The 17,500-nt window shown below is 35.4% G+C and overlaps 1 protein-coding gene across 2 annotated transcripts in view; it reads right to left on the bottom strand.

Moving 5' to 3' along the window:
• LOC136843817 (opioid-binding protein/cell adhesion molecule-like) overlaps positions 1 to 17,500 on the bottom strand; it is a 470,379-nt gene that overhangs the window by 397,390 nt on the left and 55,489 nt on the right. Inside the window, exon 2 of one of the 2 annotated variants that reach the window (XM_067112600.1) lies at positions 12,905 to 12,922. The exons of the other annotated variant lie outside the window; for it this stretch is intronic. The gene's annotated coding sequence lies outside the window, so the exon portion shown is untranslated. The remainder of the gene's footprint in view (positions 1 to 12,904; positions 12,923 to 17,500) is intronic. 2 annotated transcript variants of the gene reach the window in all.

Consider the following 17,500-nt stretch of genomic DNA (forward strand, 5'->3'; position numbering starts at 1 on the left):
TATATAGCAATCACACATCTGAATCAATTTTATCTTGAAATTATATATATATATATATATATATATATATATATATATATATATATATATATATATATATATATATATATAGTTAGCATATATAAATTTCTGACTCACATCGGAATCGAACCCCAGTCACTAAAATGAAAGACCAGAACGCTGCCAGTTGACCCATACGAGTCATAAAATTAGTTGGAACATAAATACTTCTGTGTCTGAGGTTTTTCCTTGGCAGGCTGCCGCCAAACACACCAACGAATTTTACCCAACTTCCCGACCCAATTGAGCCAGTTGGTAGTATTTCATTCTAATTAGCCCTTCGGCTTGAATATAATACAGCAGAACAAATCAACACATGAGCGAGTGTTTCACAGAAATTAATGTCTGAGTCTCGTCGGGATCGAACCACGGTTTCTCAAATGAAAGGCCTTGGCGCTAAAAGGGGGTAATTCGAATGAAATGCTACCAATTGACTCACTGGTGGGATGGGGAGTTGGGTAAAATTCGCTTGGTATATTAGGTGGCAGCCTACCTAAGAAAACCCTCAGGTACAGCGGTACTTAATCCCATCTCCTTTTATGACTTGTGTGAATCAATTGAGAGACCAGAGTTCGATCCCAATGTGAGTCAGAAATTTATTTCTATGATTAGTTCCACTCTATACATATAAATATATATATACGGCCAACAACCATGAAACACTAAATTACCTTTTACCAACAGGACGTCTTCTGGGGATGGAATAACAGGCGGAAGATTACCTGACTGTTTGCTAAGGTTATTTTGCTGCTCTTATTGTCTAATGGCTTATCCTGTTGCAGATCATTTTTAGATTACTTTGTACCTGTCCATGCACTGAATTATTTAAAGCTCGAGGGCTCCTTTGACTTTTATCTTTCTCAGACATGCATTATACTGCCAGTCATAAGACATGTTATTATGTAATTACACGAATGAAGGTAAAAAAAAACTTCAAAAGATAGGTAAAAGCGGATGCGATTGGCGGAATGAATAACAGCCGGACAAAATGACCACGGATGGACTAAATCGGATGCAATAATAGATTGCGAGAAAGGGCGGGAGATTAGAAGACAAACCAGACACGATGACGAGGAAAACTGAATACTGCCAGATATGTGAAGTAGTGTCCTTTTAGTTTTCTGAAAAGAAAACTATTGTGCCGGCTTTGTCTGTCAGTCCGCACTTTTTTCTGTCCACCCACAGATCTTAAAAATTTCTGAGGCTAGAGCGGTGTAAATTGGTATGTTGATCATCCACCCACCAATCATCAAACATACCAAATTGCAGCCTTCTAGCCTTAGTAGTTTTTTTTTTATTTAAGGTTAAAGTTAGCCATAATCGTGCATCTGGCAACGATATAGGCCAGGCCACCACCGGGCTGTGGTTAAAGTTTCATGGGCCGCGGCTCATACAGCATTATACCGAAACCACCAAAAGATAAAGCTATTATCGGTGGCCTTGATTATACGATATACAGAAACCTCGATTGCGCCCAAGAAACTTTGGCGTATTTTTTACTTGTTTTATATTATGTTTATATTTATGATATATGTGTATTCCCGTTTTATATTATGTTTATATTTATGATATATGTGTATTCCCTTTAAAGAAAACTCACCGATAAGAAAATAGTACAGCCGAACTTTAGCCTGGTAGTTGTAGAGAATATCACAGAAAATTTCAGAATGCGAACTCATTTTTTGACATCTGGGTATACTTAAGAGCCAGCCATAATTACCAAGCACTATACAGAACTTTGTTCCTGGTATGATCTTATCAAAGCAGAACTGCTGGAAAACATCTCGAAACATGTCTCAGTCTCTCTCCAGTTGATATTTTGAACTAAATCTCTTTATATGCAAGGAAATTATCAAGCTCTCTGAGCAGTATTGCATTACCAGTCGTGTTGCAATGACCATTTCGATATAAATCAAACCGCTTTCCCAACATGAATTTCGCTGCAGTTAGTGCATATTGCGCTGTAAATGCCGCAATCGTCTAAATTATGTTAATGCACATTAAGAAACAAACTCCCAGTGGCTTATGGGGTTATTTAAAGGCTCAAGTTCAAGCATTTGATAAAAAAAGTCAGTTGGAAAATAAATAAACTGCACTTTTCAAGTCTTTTTATCACGAGGAGTCGAAATGTGCATTTACCGGACTCAGTTTTTGTCAGTTACAACTTCACAATTTTTCTTGAATAGCTAATTCTGAGGCGTGTCGATTTTTTAATATGTGTGTATTTAAATTCATTAGACTTTCACTTCTTAGATCTTGAGTCTGCACCTGATCAGTAGACCAATACACTGCTTACTTCAATTTGCATTAGTTATAGAAACAACCATAAAAAAAACTCAACAAATTTAGCAGAGAGGTTCCACGAACAACCAGTAAAATCATACTTCCATCTGTTAGAAAGATAAAACTAGCTGTTTATTTAAACTCTGATAAACTGTTATTTTGCCACTATGTGAACACCATCTAGAACTTGCTTGATAATGCATTATTATACAAGGAATGTCGGAATACCAGCGTATACAAAATACCAAAATTTGTTCCATTAATTCGTGTCAGAGAAACGGGGTACTGTATCTCACGAAGAATATCTAAGCACGAGATAAGAATCATGGATTATCGTTCATAGTTATGAAAGATCCGGAGCATGACATTAAATATAGTAAGGTCTTTTTATGGACCAATTGTAGCAAGGAAGATGGAGGGGAGTAAGCAGATTTGGAAGAGAAGGGAAGTGTCTTCACAGGCCAGTTTTACCAGTCATGGGAGTGAATTGTTGATGTTAGATATGAAAGGAAAAAAGAGAATGATTTGAGCTTTCGTGATAAACTGTCTGAATGGTAAAAGGGAAAGAGAAATATGATGATAAGCAGGAGTGATAAAAACGGTAACTTGAATGAAAGATCGGTCACTGCGTTTTCGGAAGGTTCAGACGCGCAAAGAAGAAGAAAGACATTAGGTTAATGGAAGCAATGCATATTTTGGAAATTCTGTGCAGGATAGATGTCGCGGAAGAGGGACTGGAGCAGAAGGAACATAATATACGCGAGGCAATAGTGTTTGCAAGATAAGAGTGAACGACGCTGTTTATGAAGGAGGTTCAGCTGTGTCTGATGTTGGATGGGGCGATATCATGCAAGCAATCTGCACTCGGTGTTCGTCCTCAATTCAGTTGTTTTGATATAAATGTGCCAGTGACCATTTTCTCTTTTTTGAGATGTCATCTCCTCCATGGGGAATCTGCTTAATGCATATAAGTATATACATATATATATAATATGTATACATATATATATATACATATACACACAAACACACACACTCACACCCACACACACACAAACACACACACACCTAATCATACATATAAGTATATATACATATATATATATATATATATATATATGTATATATATATATATATATATATATATATATATATATATATATATATATACATATACACACAAACATACAAACACATACACACACACATATATCTATTGCATATTGTAACGTTTAGGAGGGAAGGACTGTAATGCGCTTACGATCCTATGCATCAGGCTATTCTGCTAACCCTTTGTTGTGTCACAATAACAAGAAAAGTTAGTAACACAAACTCTCCATTTATATACACGAAATTCCCGTGGTTCAAAATTCCAGTCATTCATAAAAAAAAATTGTTGTTTTTTATGAGTTTTCTTTTTCAGCTGCTGGGCGCAAAGGGTTTCCCATCTTGAAGCATTTATAGGTCTCGCAAATACAGGAAAAGAGCTAAAAAATAACAAATGTGCATTGTAAGCAGCACTTGCTACTGTAGTTGACCTAAATACTTCTCAGTATTTTCCTGTGTCTTGAAAAACAACTACATTGCATCCACGGAAAATGTCCACATAAAACAACATTCATAGCCTGGCAATAACTTCCTCTTGAGCACCATTATTATTATTATCAATATTGGAAAGAGAAACCCACAAGATTCTTGTGTATAACTTGTTTACTGGTAAATATTTACATATTACTTTGATCTCGAGCACTTTCAGGTCCTAACTGTGACCCTTTTTCAAGAGATGAGGTAGTCATGCTGGTTCAAGGCCCAGCAGTCTTCTGGGACTTCTTCTCCCTGTGCTGTCATTTATATGATGGCTGTCCTGGTTTCCATTCTCTTGAGAGTTGTTAATCTCCTCCTGTCGGTTTGATATCCTGATCTGATGGTCAGTGGTATTAATCCTTGTGGTATGTGAATAGCCACCATCGGTCTGTTGGGCAGGAGACCTAACCTGCAGGTCAGAAGGGTCGATCTTAGCTTCTTTTAATATTAAAGATCCGCTTATGGGATCTTCTGAGGTAAATCCTTTGTTTCCTTCTATCACTTTAATCTGTCTGATGAGTGCCCTTCCACTACCCTCCTATGACTGATGTTAGTGCTTTTGTATATAAGCCTACTGTTTTTAAAATCCATCCTATGGTCCTTTTCCCAACAATGCCTAGCTATAGCTCTCCCAGTGAGTTGAGTTGTACTGCCCTCCTGTGTTCTTGGATTCTAGTCCTTATTCCCCTATCTGTTTCACCCACATATTTGTCTCCACAATTGTTGCAATTAACTATATATACTCCCCTACATCATCTGCATTACTATCTTCTCCTTCCAATTTATTTTTACATACTTTGTTTTTTACGGTGTTGTCAAAGGTATACACAAATTTATATTTAATTTCTTTCATTTTTCATGTAATTTGTTTCATTTAAGGCATATAAGGGAGGGCAACTATTTTCTTGTTTTCTGTATTCCATGTACTCTCTGTATTTCATGTACTCTCTGCATTTTCCCTGTAAAAATCATCCTAGCTTTGTTGAGTACCCTTTTTCTGAACCATTCCAGGTATGCTAATGTATCAAAGCTTTTATCAATGTAATTTATTTCTTTATCTATCTTACAAGGGTCACACGTTCTCAGCGCCCTAAGAAATAAACCTATTAGAACACCTATTATTATATTATGACTATGAAAAGAGAAAAATGAATATACGAGTTTGTGTGTGTGTGGGCTTTCTATATGTACTGAATTCATATCCTATTTCTTTCCTTTCTATCAAGATGTCTAAAAGGGCAGTTTATTATCGTTACTTTTTTCTAGAGTGAATTGGATATGTTATCAAAGAAGTTTTTGTTTGGTTCATTATCAATATTATTATTTCAGCAGATGAAACCTATTAACACGGAACAAGCACACAGGGGCCATTGACTTGAAATTCAAACTTCCAAAGAATATTGGTTTCAACCTCCCACCGCAGACCCCACACTGCAGCAGTAACTGATCATGATACAGAGCCAGTGATTTTTCATCGCCCTGGGGGACACGCGAACCCGCGACATCTTGAGTGGCATTCCACGACACTAACCACTATACCAGCTGACCAGCAGATCCCTTTCGTATTATTTTCACTGGTCCTATAAAAATTATAGAATAAATACAATAGATCTCTATTAATATATACGACTTCTTGTATCTTATAGACAACTTTCTTGTTTGTAAGTTTTAGAAATTATTAATTTGCATGTACGGAAAGGTAGCTTTTGAAATGAACTATTTCAAAAGCTAACTTTCATCATACATACAAAATAATAATAATAATAATAATAATAATAGTAATAATAAATAATAATAATAATAATAATAATAATAGGACAAGCTGAACATGGTCATATGTTCGTCTTGTAAAAATTGGTTTAACTGAGGTTTATGACGTCGTGCTCTTGTTTGATTTTGTTTTATTTTCTCTCTTAAAATCATAGCTTTCATTATAGGGTATAATGAAATCTATGTTCTCCTGATACTTGTTGAGAGTTTCAAGTTAGCTACCACAGTAAATCGTTAGTATTGCACAATTCGTCGACTGATGTTTTTAAAATTTTTTTTGTCAAGCTATGCTATACAAACCATTGTTCATCATGCATGCAAGATAAAGGACCACAGTCTTCTGAATCTTGAACAGCTTGAAAAATCAAGTTTAATGTTTTTAAAAATAGATAATCAAATAAAATAGATAATAAAAAATAAAGTAAATAATGAAATAAAAACCGTGTTTGATATTTTTTAAAATAGTAATTTTCAAGAATATCAAACGATGGAGAGCACTCCAAACAAATTTCTTGACCGCTGCCTGATTCCTTGCCTGGAAAACATAGAGAAGTGGTCCACGGGCTCCGGCAGGCCAAATTAATTTATTCGCGTGCATGCCCCAGCCCCCGAGGACACGCGGTTACACATTTCATTTCCAATTCGCTTTTTACTTCCATTCGTACCTCTTGCAAGTCACAGAAACCCTTGCGTGTAGTGTATGGTCGGTAGAGTTAGTCTTTATCGGAAATATTTAACGAATTCTCGAAAATAATGTCAACACACTGTAAGGATCCCTTTTCTGATTACTTTTTTCATTTTTATACATGTCTCTTTATACACTTTGCAATAATAAAAGGCTGTCACAAACACTCTGCAAGAGCAGAAGGATTAAAATCTGACCTAATTCACACTGGCCTTGATGACGAAAATCTGGGAACTAATTACAGAACACTCTTGCAATTATGCTTTCTCTCTTTACATAGTGCAGGTAGGAGTAACTCAATTACAGCAACGTGAAAATGAACTGACGGAGCATCTTTGTAGCTATGAACACACAAAGAGAGCATGGGAAAAGAACTAGAGTGCATACAGACCAACAAACATTTGGGATGTCCTCGATTTTTTATTACTTTGTCGGTTTCTGATTCAAGGATCCCCAGTTGACGAAAAGACAGTAATGAAACTCCATCAGTTTATTCAGTATAGAAAAACGGGCGTTTCCCTGTGCGCAGTCATTGTGAACGGATTTTTGTTTAATGACTTGTGATATTGGTCTTTTAGTGAGCCACATCAGAAAAACACAAAAAGCGTATATCTAATAAAATTAGCAAGCTGTCGTAATTGATTTAAAGAAATTTTTAAAAAATTTGTGTAGCACTTCTAGGTACAGAGATTATCTCCAGGACAGAAAAACAGAGAGTTTTGGAATGGTCTAAATATATTTTTTTTTATTCCGGATACTGCAACAAGTAGAATCAGAATCTCATTTAGAAACAGCTTTCTGGGACTGACACTGATTATAAGCGAGAACGCCTTTACCACGACGGGAGTCTTCAGAGTCCCAACGGAGGGGCGGTGTGCCAGATCAGTATGTAAGAATGGAACCTCATGAAAAGACGCAACAAAATGTTTAAGCAGCTGTAGTGATACACCTCTGGGTTCGCCGTAGGGGGTTAGTGCTGTCAGTCGACCTCATGCGGGGCACTATAGGTGTTACTTAAGGTTCTTTGCAGCGTGCCTTCGGCCCCTAGCTGCAACCCCTTTCGTTCCTTTTAATGTACCTCCTTTCATATTCTCTTTCTTCCATCTTACTTCCCACCCTCTCCTAATAATTGATTCATTGCAACTGCGAGGTTTTCCTCCTGTTACACCTTTTAAACTTTTACTGTCAATTTCCGTTTCAGCGCTGAAATACCTCATTGGTCCCAGTGCTTGGCCTTTGGCCTAAATTCTATATTCAATTTAGTACACCTCTGGATAGACGCCATTAGTTACAAATTTCCTCTTTTATGTGTCACTGATCAAACAGTGAAAAATTCCATTTCCTCCAAATAAGAATTGACCGGTGGCCTCCTTGGGTAGATCATAGTCTATTCCCATAACTACGTTGGCCATCGAGTGGAAGTTGAGATCTTGGGCTATCCGTTGTCGCTGATTGTTAATTGACCGGAACACTAGACACCCAGACTAACTTTAGCAACTTATAAAAGATTCATTCTAAAACACTTTTCACTCAAAAACTTTGTTCAGATTTATCAGTAACGTACGAATTTCAGTTACTCCATTTGTTTTTACCAAGGCCACTAAAGTTAATAGCCTCTAGGAGAAATGCGCAACTCATATCAGTGACTGAAATTTTAATGTGGTTATCGACCATTCTCGCACTGGAACGAAAAAGGAAGTAAGGCTGTAAGAAAATATATGAAGACATACAATAAACTGATATAAGAAAATAGTCTGCTCGTAAGATAGACAATCATTAATTAACCACGCAAAAACTTTAGCATGGAATGTGTTATTGAAATAACGAATGTGCTTTATTTCTTCAAACCCTGATTAGGATAATCAAGGAAAAAATTTTTTTTAACAAAACATTTTTGTTGGCATTATTATTATTATTATTATTATTATTATTATTATTATTATTATTATTATTATTATTATTATTGTTGTTGTTGTTGTTGTTGTTGTAAGGAAAGAGTCATTAAAAATGTTAAAACTGAATGACACAGTTCATTAGCTTCTAAATTAAAATTCTTTCGACACTGAAAGTGCGGTGCGCATAACAGTTTGGTGAAACATGCAAAAATGCATTTCATTTAATAAGTTTGGAAAAAATGCAGACACACAATCACACACACACTGACAAGAAAGTCATCAGGCGGAATATTGTGAAACCAACATGAATGTTTGATCTAGCCGTGGCTGTGGTTGTCGTCTCATTATCATTAATGGTAATGTGATTCTGTCGTGTCCTTGGCATTCATTGTAATTCATTTTTTATTTTTTACAGGTTTCTAATAAAATTTCAATGGATTTACGGTCTCTCGTGTTAGGTTTCGATTTTTCAGTGACACTCGTCGCACCCAGTAATTCCCAAAGAAGATATTATCAAAATTTGATATATAATATTCACTTGCACTCACAGAATGAAAAATGGTGTCTGTTTATGGCAAATAGATTTTAGTAGACAAATCTTACAAACGACGTATAGAAAAGTAGCAAACCTTTTATTATATACATTTTTAACAGGTTTTTTGAACAGGTCGATATCCCAGTGAGTCGCATGAAATTTCCACGGTTATTTAAGACGCGTAAAAGAACCATTTGGATTGGGACAGAAAGAATGCGATTGTTTGTCTCCATAGTTTCTCCTCCATATTTACCCTCGCTAACGACGTTGGGAGATTTGTTTTAAGACGCGTCTTCGTTACGTGTGTGTGCTCTAACAAAATATCTCGAACACGAATGAATGGACCTGGATGAATTTGGGCGAACACATTCACAGGCTGGCCGCCCGCCTAGTGATTAATCTTTGTGAGTATCGATGAAGATTTGATGAATTGTCGCCACTGAATTGATCTCGACCATTGAATGAACTGCGACATTTCCAAACCCTTACAAATGAAACCCAGAAGCGTAGATTTTGTAAGCATATCTTCTAAAAATTATGGTGACGATGTTTATAATCAATACAGTGCATTTGTCGGGATGAGACCATTTATTTTTTGGGAACTCCGGCGGAAATGTACAGTACATTTCTCCTGAGCGCTCTCGTCGAACAGTTGCAAAAGGTAGCAGTGATGTCGACATCCAGTGAGGTGCTTTTCAACAGGCTCTTTGTTTCCTGCTTCCTCCCGGCCTTTAGAAACCCCTCTTGAATTCTCTAGAAGGTTGTGTTGACTTATTGTATTTCTTGCCGCCCCTCTAAGTAGATGGTGACGCTGTATGTGTCGCTTAACTGCTTCTTGTCAAAGTTTTGATATGGTCCTTTCCCCTTCAGTAGTCTTCTCTCTCGCCACCTCTAACATTTGCTACAATTCTCCTTCTCTTTGCCTGCTTTTTAATTTTTCTAAATTTACACGTAATCAAAGCAGGTGGTTCTCATTCTCGGTTACATTTAGATTTAAGTTTTCTTCGGATTCTTCATCGCATAACATCTCTGGCGTCCTCCTTTCGGGGCTGTTTTGCAAATTCAATATAACGGACTTCCGGCGCCTTTCAGAGCCTGCCTCCAGATTCAAAGAAACTAAATCCCGGATTTTTTTCGCACCATTGGCTTCCGAGGAGGCATTCAGCGGCTTAGATTCACATTTTCTTTTGATATTGAGCATAAAAGGATATGAGAGATTTATTTGAAAGCCCATTATGAAGCCAGTTCTGTCAGGCAGTCACGGATGGAAGTATCCCAATATACGTAATGTTGACTATTTCTTTTCTCCTTTTCTTCCCTGTCTTACTATTGCTATCTTGTTTTTCTTTTTCTTCTTAACGAACACGCAAGCCTGAATTCTTCCTGGCAAACGTACCTAAAGTAATGTTTGTGAAAACAGATTATTATTATTATTATTATTATTATAGATTATTATTATTATTATATTATTATTATGGTTTTATTAATTTTGATCTTTTACATTTTCTTTGTGGTTGTGCAAGGCGTAAAAATTGAATTTTCAAACCTGTGAGTTTTTGCAAAGTTGCAGGGCGCCTAATAGGCCGGACAAGAAAGTTTGGGGAAAAAGAAAATTAAGCCACAGTAACTTTCTGAGGAACTAAATGACTCCATGATCACATAGCTACTGTCATGACACTACCATAGCTTGTCACTTGCAATTTAAAGTCAAATATTTATACTAGATTTATTGGCAGTTTTTACTTAGATGTGTGAGAATTTATGACAGTTTCTTGTTTTATTAAAATTAACACTTAAAATGAGATGATGATTTTGGCAATGGTCTATCACTAACGTTTCACATTTTTTTGAACCTACTTGAACTAACAAGAAAACAGATTATTTTCCATTTAAGGCTTCTCTAAGCGACTCTAAGGCTTCTAGTCTTTTAATATATCTTACTCTAGTTCTAAGTCGTCTACAAGATTTTGCCCGAATAAGGCCCTTAGGTTGTCCTTTTAAAGATAAAAAATCTGGTTTATATTTTGTTGTGTACACCTTCATTTTTACAAGCACGCACTTGTTGATCACATCCTAAAGAAAAGTGACTGCTCGAATTCAAAATTTCTACCCTAGCTCAGGTGTCTAAAATTTTAGTCAACTCTAATTTCTTTAAAAACCTTGACGCAAACTCTCCTTCCGAATCATCAAGACGGTTTGTTTCCAGAGTATGATCTATCATCCTCTCTTCAGGACCTCAGGTAAAGCTGCAGCATCATCATTCTTTGTATCCTGAGAGCCAAGTTTCATGATGACAGCAGTTTCAATTTAAAACTTTGTACCTGCAAATAATGACTGCATAAAATTACCCTCCTTCCTCTTCTCTACCGGTGTTTAAGTTTTTCACTCACTTTATTACTTTTTGCTGCTTGTTAATTATCTTTTCCATTTTGCCTGTCCTTATAATTGTAATTTTGCAAATTATTAAGTCCATATTTCTCCATTCACTGCCAGCCCGTTCCTTTTACATACATGCAATGTCGAATTTCTCTATTTTCATTTGAATTGTGGCCTTGTGAGTAAGTTTGAATTGTGATTCCTTGATCTGGCGAGGTTCAAAGTCTGCATGATTTAGTTATTACCATTTTTTGCTTTCTCTTGACATTCCGGTCACTTCAAGGTTTTCGTAGGAGTAACAAAGAAATGCTGCAATTTGCCAAGGTGCGGTAAATTCTTGACGCCTCTGCTATGATTAAAGCTTCATGTTTCCCGTTACTGTATCTTTACCGAATATTTCTTTTGATATACTGGACGATCCGTCTTTATTCTCCATCCTAAATCAAAGGCTATGAACTTGATCGACGACCTGATACTTTTCCCATTTTCCGTCTCCTTTTTCTTTACAGCAAGGTGGCTTCTCTATCTCTCTGCTGTAGCTGCTATTTTGACCATTGCTGAGCTCCAGGAAGGACATCCTCCCTTAGGTTAGGTAGCCTCTTTAATATTGTCTTTCCCCAGCTGATGCTGTAGACCTTGATAACTTGTACGTCTTGCTTTCATAAACTGTTAGTCACGCATACATACACGCAGAGTCATATATGTATATGTATATATATATATATATATATATATATATATATATATATATATATATATATATATATATATATATATATATACATACATACACATATATATACACACACACACACACCTAATATATATATATATATATATATATATATATATATATATATATATATATATGTGTGTGTGTGTGTGTGTGTGTGTGTGTGTATAAAAAATGATAAATGGAGCGGTAGACAGATTTAGATTTTCCTGTGGCATCAGAAAGACTTCTATCTTAAGGCACCGTCCAGTTCTGGACACCGTACTGAAAATCCCTAAGAAACATTTATTCATTCTAATTTCCGTTCTAATGACCTTGAATTCTGGCTATGATTAATTTTTGGTGGTACATTCTGAAACACTTTCCTAAATCGCATTTGTTTTTGGAATGTTGATGATAATTATGGCGTGTCTCTAGCATATGAATTTGCATGCATTCAGATTCAACTTACTCTCATTATAATGCGTGTTATGTAGATTAGCTTTTGTGCAGTTACTATTTTCTTAACCAAAATCACCTTGGATTACCTTTCATATTGTAGTGCAGATGAATACTGCCTCTGAATAGCTTATGGCACGCAATGGTGGGAACTAATAAGTGTTTCTGTAGATATAGAATTTTTTCCATTGCATTTGTATTGCATAGCCCTTAGTGTATTATTCAGTGTTGTGAGAATACTTAATATCTAATTCGTATAAAGATAGTGAAGGTCTCTTACGATAAATTAATACCGATTCCACATTTCAAACTTATTACTATTCTTAGTTTCTGCCAACATGCGAGTAAATGCATTGTGAGTCTAATTCTCATTACGAGCGAATTCAAATAATATTGTAGTCAAGCATGCTTCACTTCACTTTCCGGTTGTCTTATATCCGGCTTTCAGTATCCCCTCAGGTTTACTCATTACTCAGTGCTCTGCAACCACTTGAACAGAAATGAGAATCTCTCGACCTGTGACAAGGGATGTTTTGCATCTTACCTCTACTTGGAGTGGTCTCTGGAAAGGAAGAAGAGAGTGCTGTTTATTATTCATGGTGGAGGCTTACGTACAGTGATGATAATGTTCATAATAATGACGAAAAGATGCGTTATGTATACTTCATCTTACACAAATTGCGGCAATACTTCGTCATAATTGCCTTTTTGTCATGCAGAAAATATTCATAATATTCAGACTGTTTGACATGAAGAAGTCCCATGAATCTGTACGGTAGATATAAACATGATGAATGCTGAGCACAAAAATATAAAAACTACATTAATTTTTTTTTTATTTTTATTGGGTCGGGGGCGTAGGGTGGCAGGGGAAAGGGCGTCAGTTCGAGGCCTGGTCACTGAATTGATGTCAGTTATTCATGGACAAGTAAAGAAAACAGTAATGTCGGCAGTTTCCCATTGATTGTCGATTTTTATATGGCATTCTTCATCTTCATGCATTCAATACAATACCGATTGGTAAAAGATATTATGGAATTTTATAAGTCTTCTAATCACTCCAGTTAATAAAGGAAGCGACTTATAGTTCTGGTACTATGCTGGATCTAGTGAGAACAGATACCTCATTTCTACAGAGGGCTAATACCTCTGAGTTTCTGTGTAACTCTAGTTCTTCATTGGAGGGGTGGGTAGAGCTTTCGGCTTGCACGCTGTTGGCCCAGCGTTCGCTCTCCGAGCGGCCAATGAAGAATTAGAGGAATTTATTTCTGGTGATAGAAATTAATTTCTCGTCATAATGTGGTTCGGATTCCACAATAACCTGTAGGTCCCGTTGCTAGGTAACCAGTTGGTTCTTAGCCACGTAAAATAAATCTAATCCTTCGGGCCAGCCCTAGGAGAGTTGTTAACCAGCTCAGTGGTCTGGTTAAACTAAGATATACTTAACTTTTCTGTGTATCTCTAGTCATAGGACTTGAAAGTAAACATCCCAGGGTAAACTATAGGGTTCTTCTATAAAAGTATTGAAACACTAATTAATTTCATGAAAACTCTTTAACCAGAAGCCTATTTTGTTGTGTTCTCAGCTGTGCAGTGCTCTGTGATCTATTTCATTGTTGTTTTTACCTACTGATGAGATTATTCACCCATTTTAATGCAGATGGAAATTCATTTAGTGGTATCCTTGATAGAGATCTGAAATGAATTTGGAAGTGATGATATCAATAATATGACGCTAAAATCCAGCAAATTGGGATTTGATCAACTAACAAGTCTTGTACTGAGCTTCTATCTCATTTTCCATCTTGCAAAGCAAACAACGACTTTGATTAATCTGAATATTTGTCAGTAATCAGTGACGTCCCTTTTGTCTAGAAATAGCGAGGTTTTGTTTGCGAGGGTTTCTGTGCTTACAGAGATGTTGGTGGGAATAACTAATGCTACAGATCTCTTGTTCAACCTTTAAAGGAACGTTATTCTACTATCTGGAGTCAGCATCTTCCCCGAATCTTCATCTATAACGTTAAATTACTTTTAAAATCTATCCATCCTGTTTGGCGACCTTAAATAGCCTGGGCCTCACCTCTCATGGCATTATAGAGTATATTGAAGTATCTCTAACCCTTGAACGAAAGATTTTAGATTCTTTTCACCCCAACATTTTGGTGCATTCGTTCTTCCAGTCTTGCTGATCCTTATGCCCTTGGGGAGAAACAGGCTGTTATGCTGCTCGGAAAAATCATGCGGTATTATGGAAGTTTTGCTGCCGGCGTTGTTGTTGTTGCTGCTGTTGTTGTTTATGTATATTTATTGGTTTCTCTACTTTCGTTGTATTGTGGTATAAGCGCGTTCGTAGTTATCATGGCTTACAAGATGAGGCATCTTAAGATTTCACCACATTATAATTTGTGTATGTATAATAAACATAATATTAACACAAACGTCTCTCTCTCTCTCTCTCTCTCTCTCTCTCTCTCTCTATATCTATCTATCTATATATATATATATATATATATATATATATATATATATATATATATATATATATATATATATATATATATATATATATATATATATATATATATATATATATATATATATATATATATATATATATATATATATATATATATATATATATATATATATATATATATAGAGAGAGAGAGAGAGAGAGAGAGAGAGAGAGAGAGAGAGAGAGAGAGAGAGAGAGAGAGTGTTCTTCCTAGGTCCGGAGATCGTTACAAGCCTACTACCCACCAGTTCACCCAGTTGGTGATTTCCAGTATCTACAGGGGTAAATGATAACATTGGTTATGGGGCTGGCAACTTCTCCCCATGAAACTTGCTAAGAAACTAAACTAGAAGGCTTTACTCTTTTGGCATCATCCCCAAGACAGGAGAAAATAGCATGTGACTGAAAAGATTTACAGTTTTTTATATCAGTATATTTCTTTTCTTATAGGTGAATGTTGCCTCTAAAGTAAAAACATAACTAATGCAATATATAGCATTCATATATATTTTATTCTGATTTATGAACAGCGTTCTTGAATTCTTAGTTATAAAAAGTCAACGTTTCATTAAGTTGTAAGTGAAATATCGTTAAATCTGAATACCGAGTACTCTAACTCTCCAGTGAACTGACCAATATATTTACATGTATCTCAGTTTAGTTGTCCGTTACACGACTCTCTTCTCTTAATGGAATTGCTAATCGCGTGGATATTGCCAGAGTTTCTGCCTGAGATTCTATGTCTGAGAGTTTGTTAGGCAACTTATGCTACTTTGAGTAATTAATGGCCCACTGCTGGCCGAAACCATGCATAATAAATATTCAGTTGCCTCTTACTTTGTTTCTTTTTATCAGATGGCTGACTGCTGCGCTTTACAAAAGGAGCAGTAAGGAAAGTGCATTTTTTCACTATAGGAAATAATAGTTGCATTCGTCTAACTGAAAGTACCCAGATTGGTTTGCTAATCCAAGGTTTAGCTCTCGCCCTCTGATAGCCGTTTACAATTGAAATATCTATATAAACTATACATCTATAAGCATACAGTATAGATGAAATGCTCTCTTGTGCTTAGGAACTAAATGTTAAAGCCAACAGAAAGTAATTTTCTTAGTATTTATTTGATTAGTAGATATATAACGACGAAAAATGATCCTCGATTACAAATATACGTTTTAGAAGAACTTTGCTGTTCTTGATAATATGATTAGCTACTAACACGTATACAAGTAAATCTGACAAACGGTCGTTAAGCCCATTTTTAATTATAAATTCTGTTACTGTAATCAGGCAATGAGGCCGAGTTCATTAGTTTCGAAAGAAAAAAAATTCTTTTTCCACGAATAAACGCATTTTGCAAAACAGTAAGCAAAATAATAAAGTCGGACAAGTTATATACACACACACACACGTAAAATATATATATATATATATATATATATATATATATATATATATATATATATATATATATATATATATATATATATATATATATATATATATATATATATATATATATATATATATATATATATATATATATATATATATATATATTAAATTCGTAAGCAGGTTTGGTTAACAGTAGGTGGTTGTGAGAGGGGGAGCAATAATTTGCTTTCAGTAGTAAAAATGTTATGACCTCATTATAACGTAATTATGACTTCTTGAAATAACGCCACAGACTTGGAAAAAGTCTAAATTGGGCTTTTTAACAGCTAATAAGAAAGTTCCGAACTTTACAATTGATTATTCGATACCAAATTAGGAAGATGATAGCTTGTCGAAAGTGGTGGAATAGGTCAGATAATTTTACAACCTCATTATCATATTACAATGTTTATAATGATGTCAAATAATGATGTTAGAGAATGGAAACGATGATCAGCAGCTACTATACTTTTTAAAGTCTATTTTGGTCTTATTTCAGAATTCTGGTTCACTGATACTTTCAAGCCAAAGTGTCGCAAATAATTCTTTGTACTAATATACCAGATAGAATTTGGACAAAATATGTATCATATATCCTTCAGTTAAACTGATTTAACAGAACTGAAGTTACGTGATGTTATTACAAAACCCTTGTATTTATTTCTTCTGAATATGAGAACCATGAGCTGAAATAAGATAAGTTTACAAAATGATAATCACATACAGGTATTTTACAGAGTGAAATTTCAGGCCCTATGGATATATTAATTCTTTGTTCACCCTTTTCTGTTTATCGCTTCTGTTTATGGCAACTAAAATTCTACATTTCTATTACCATGTCGTATAGTAAGTGCCACTGTCCCATACTGTTATGAATGTAACCGAATATATGAGAGAATTCATATGATATCACATTCATTTTAACCCGTACGCATTTAATGTTAAAGTCATTATCACGTAATGTGATGCCAATCATGTCATATCTGCCTTTCATTATCGCATTGATGAAAACAAATATGACAGCTAGTATATTTACAATTCAAATGGGCGTGGGAATTTTCAGCTTTTAATGTGTTTCCATTTAGCCGACAGCATTTAGAGGACGTATGTTAAGGTCTAGTCGTGCTCACTAAGTATAATGGGTGTGAATAATTTAAAGAAAAACAGTGATTTACTGAATGCCTGTTTTA

This window comes from Macrobrachium rosenbergii, chromosome 12 (assembly GCF_040412425.1).
Source record: "Macrobrachium rosenbergii isolate ZJJX-2024 chromosome 12, ASM4041242v1, whole genome shotgun sequence".
In the NCBI taxonomy this organism is placed as follows: Eukaryota; Metazoa; Arthropoda; class Malacostraca; order Decapoda; family Palaemonidae; genus Macrobrachium; species Macrobrachium rosenbergii.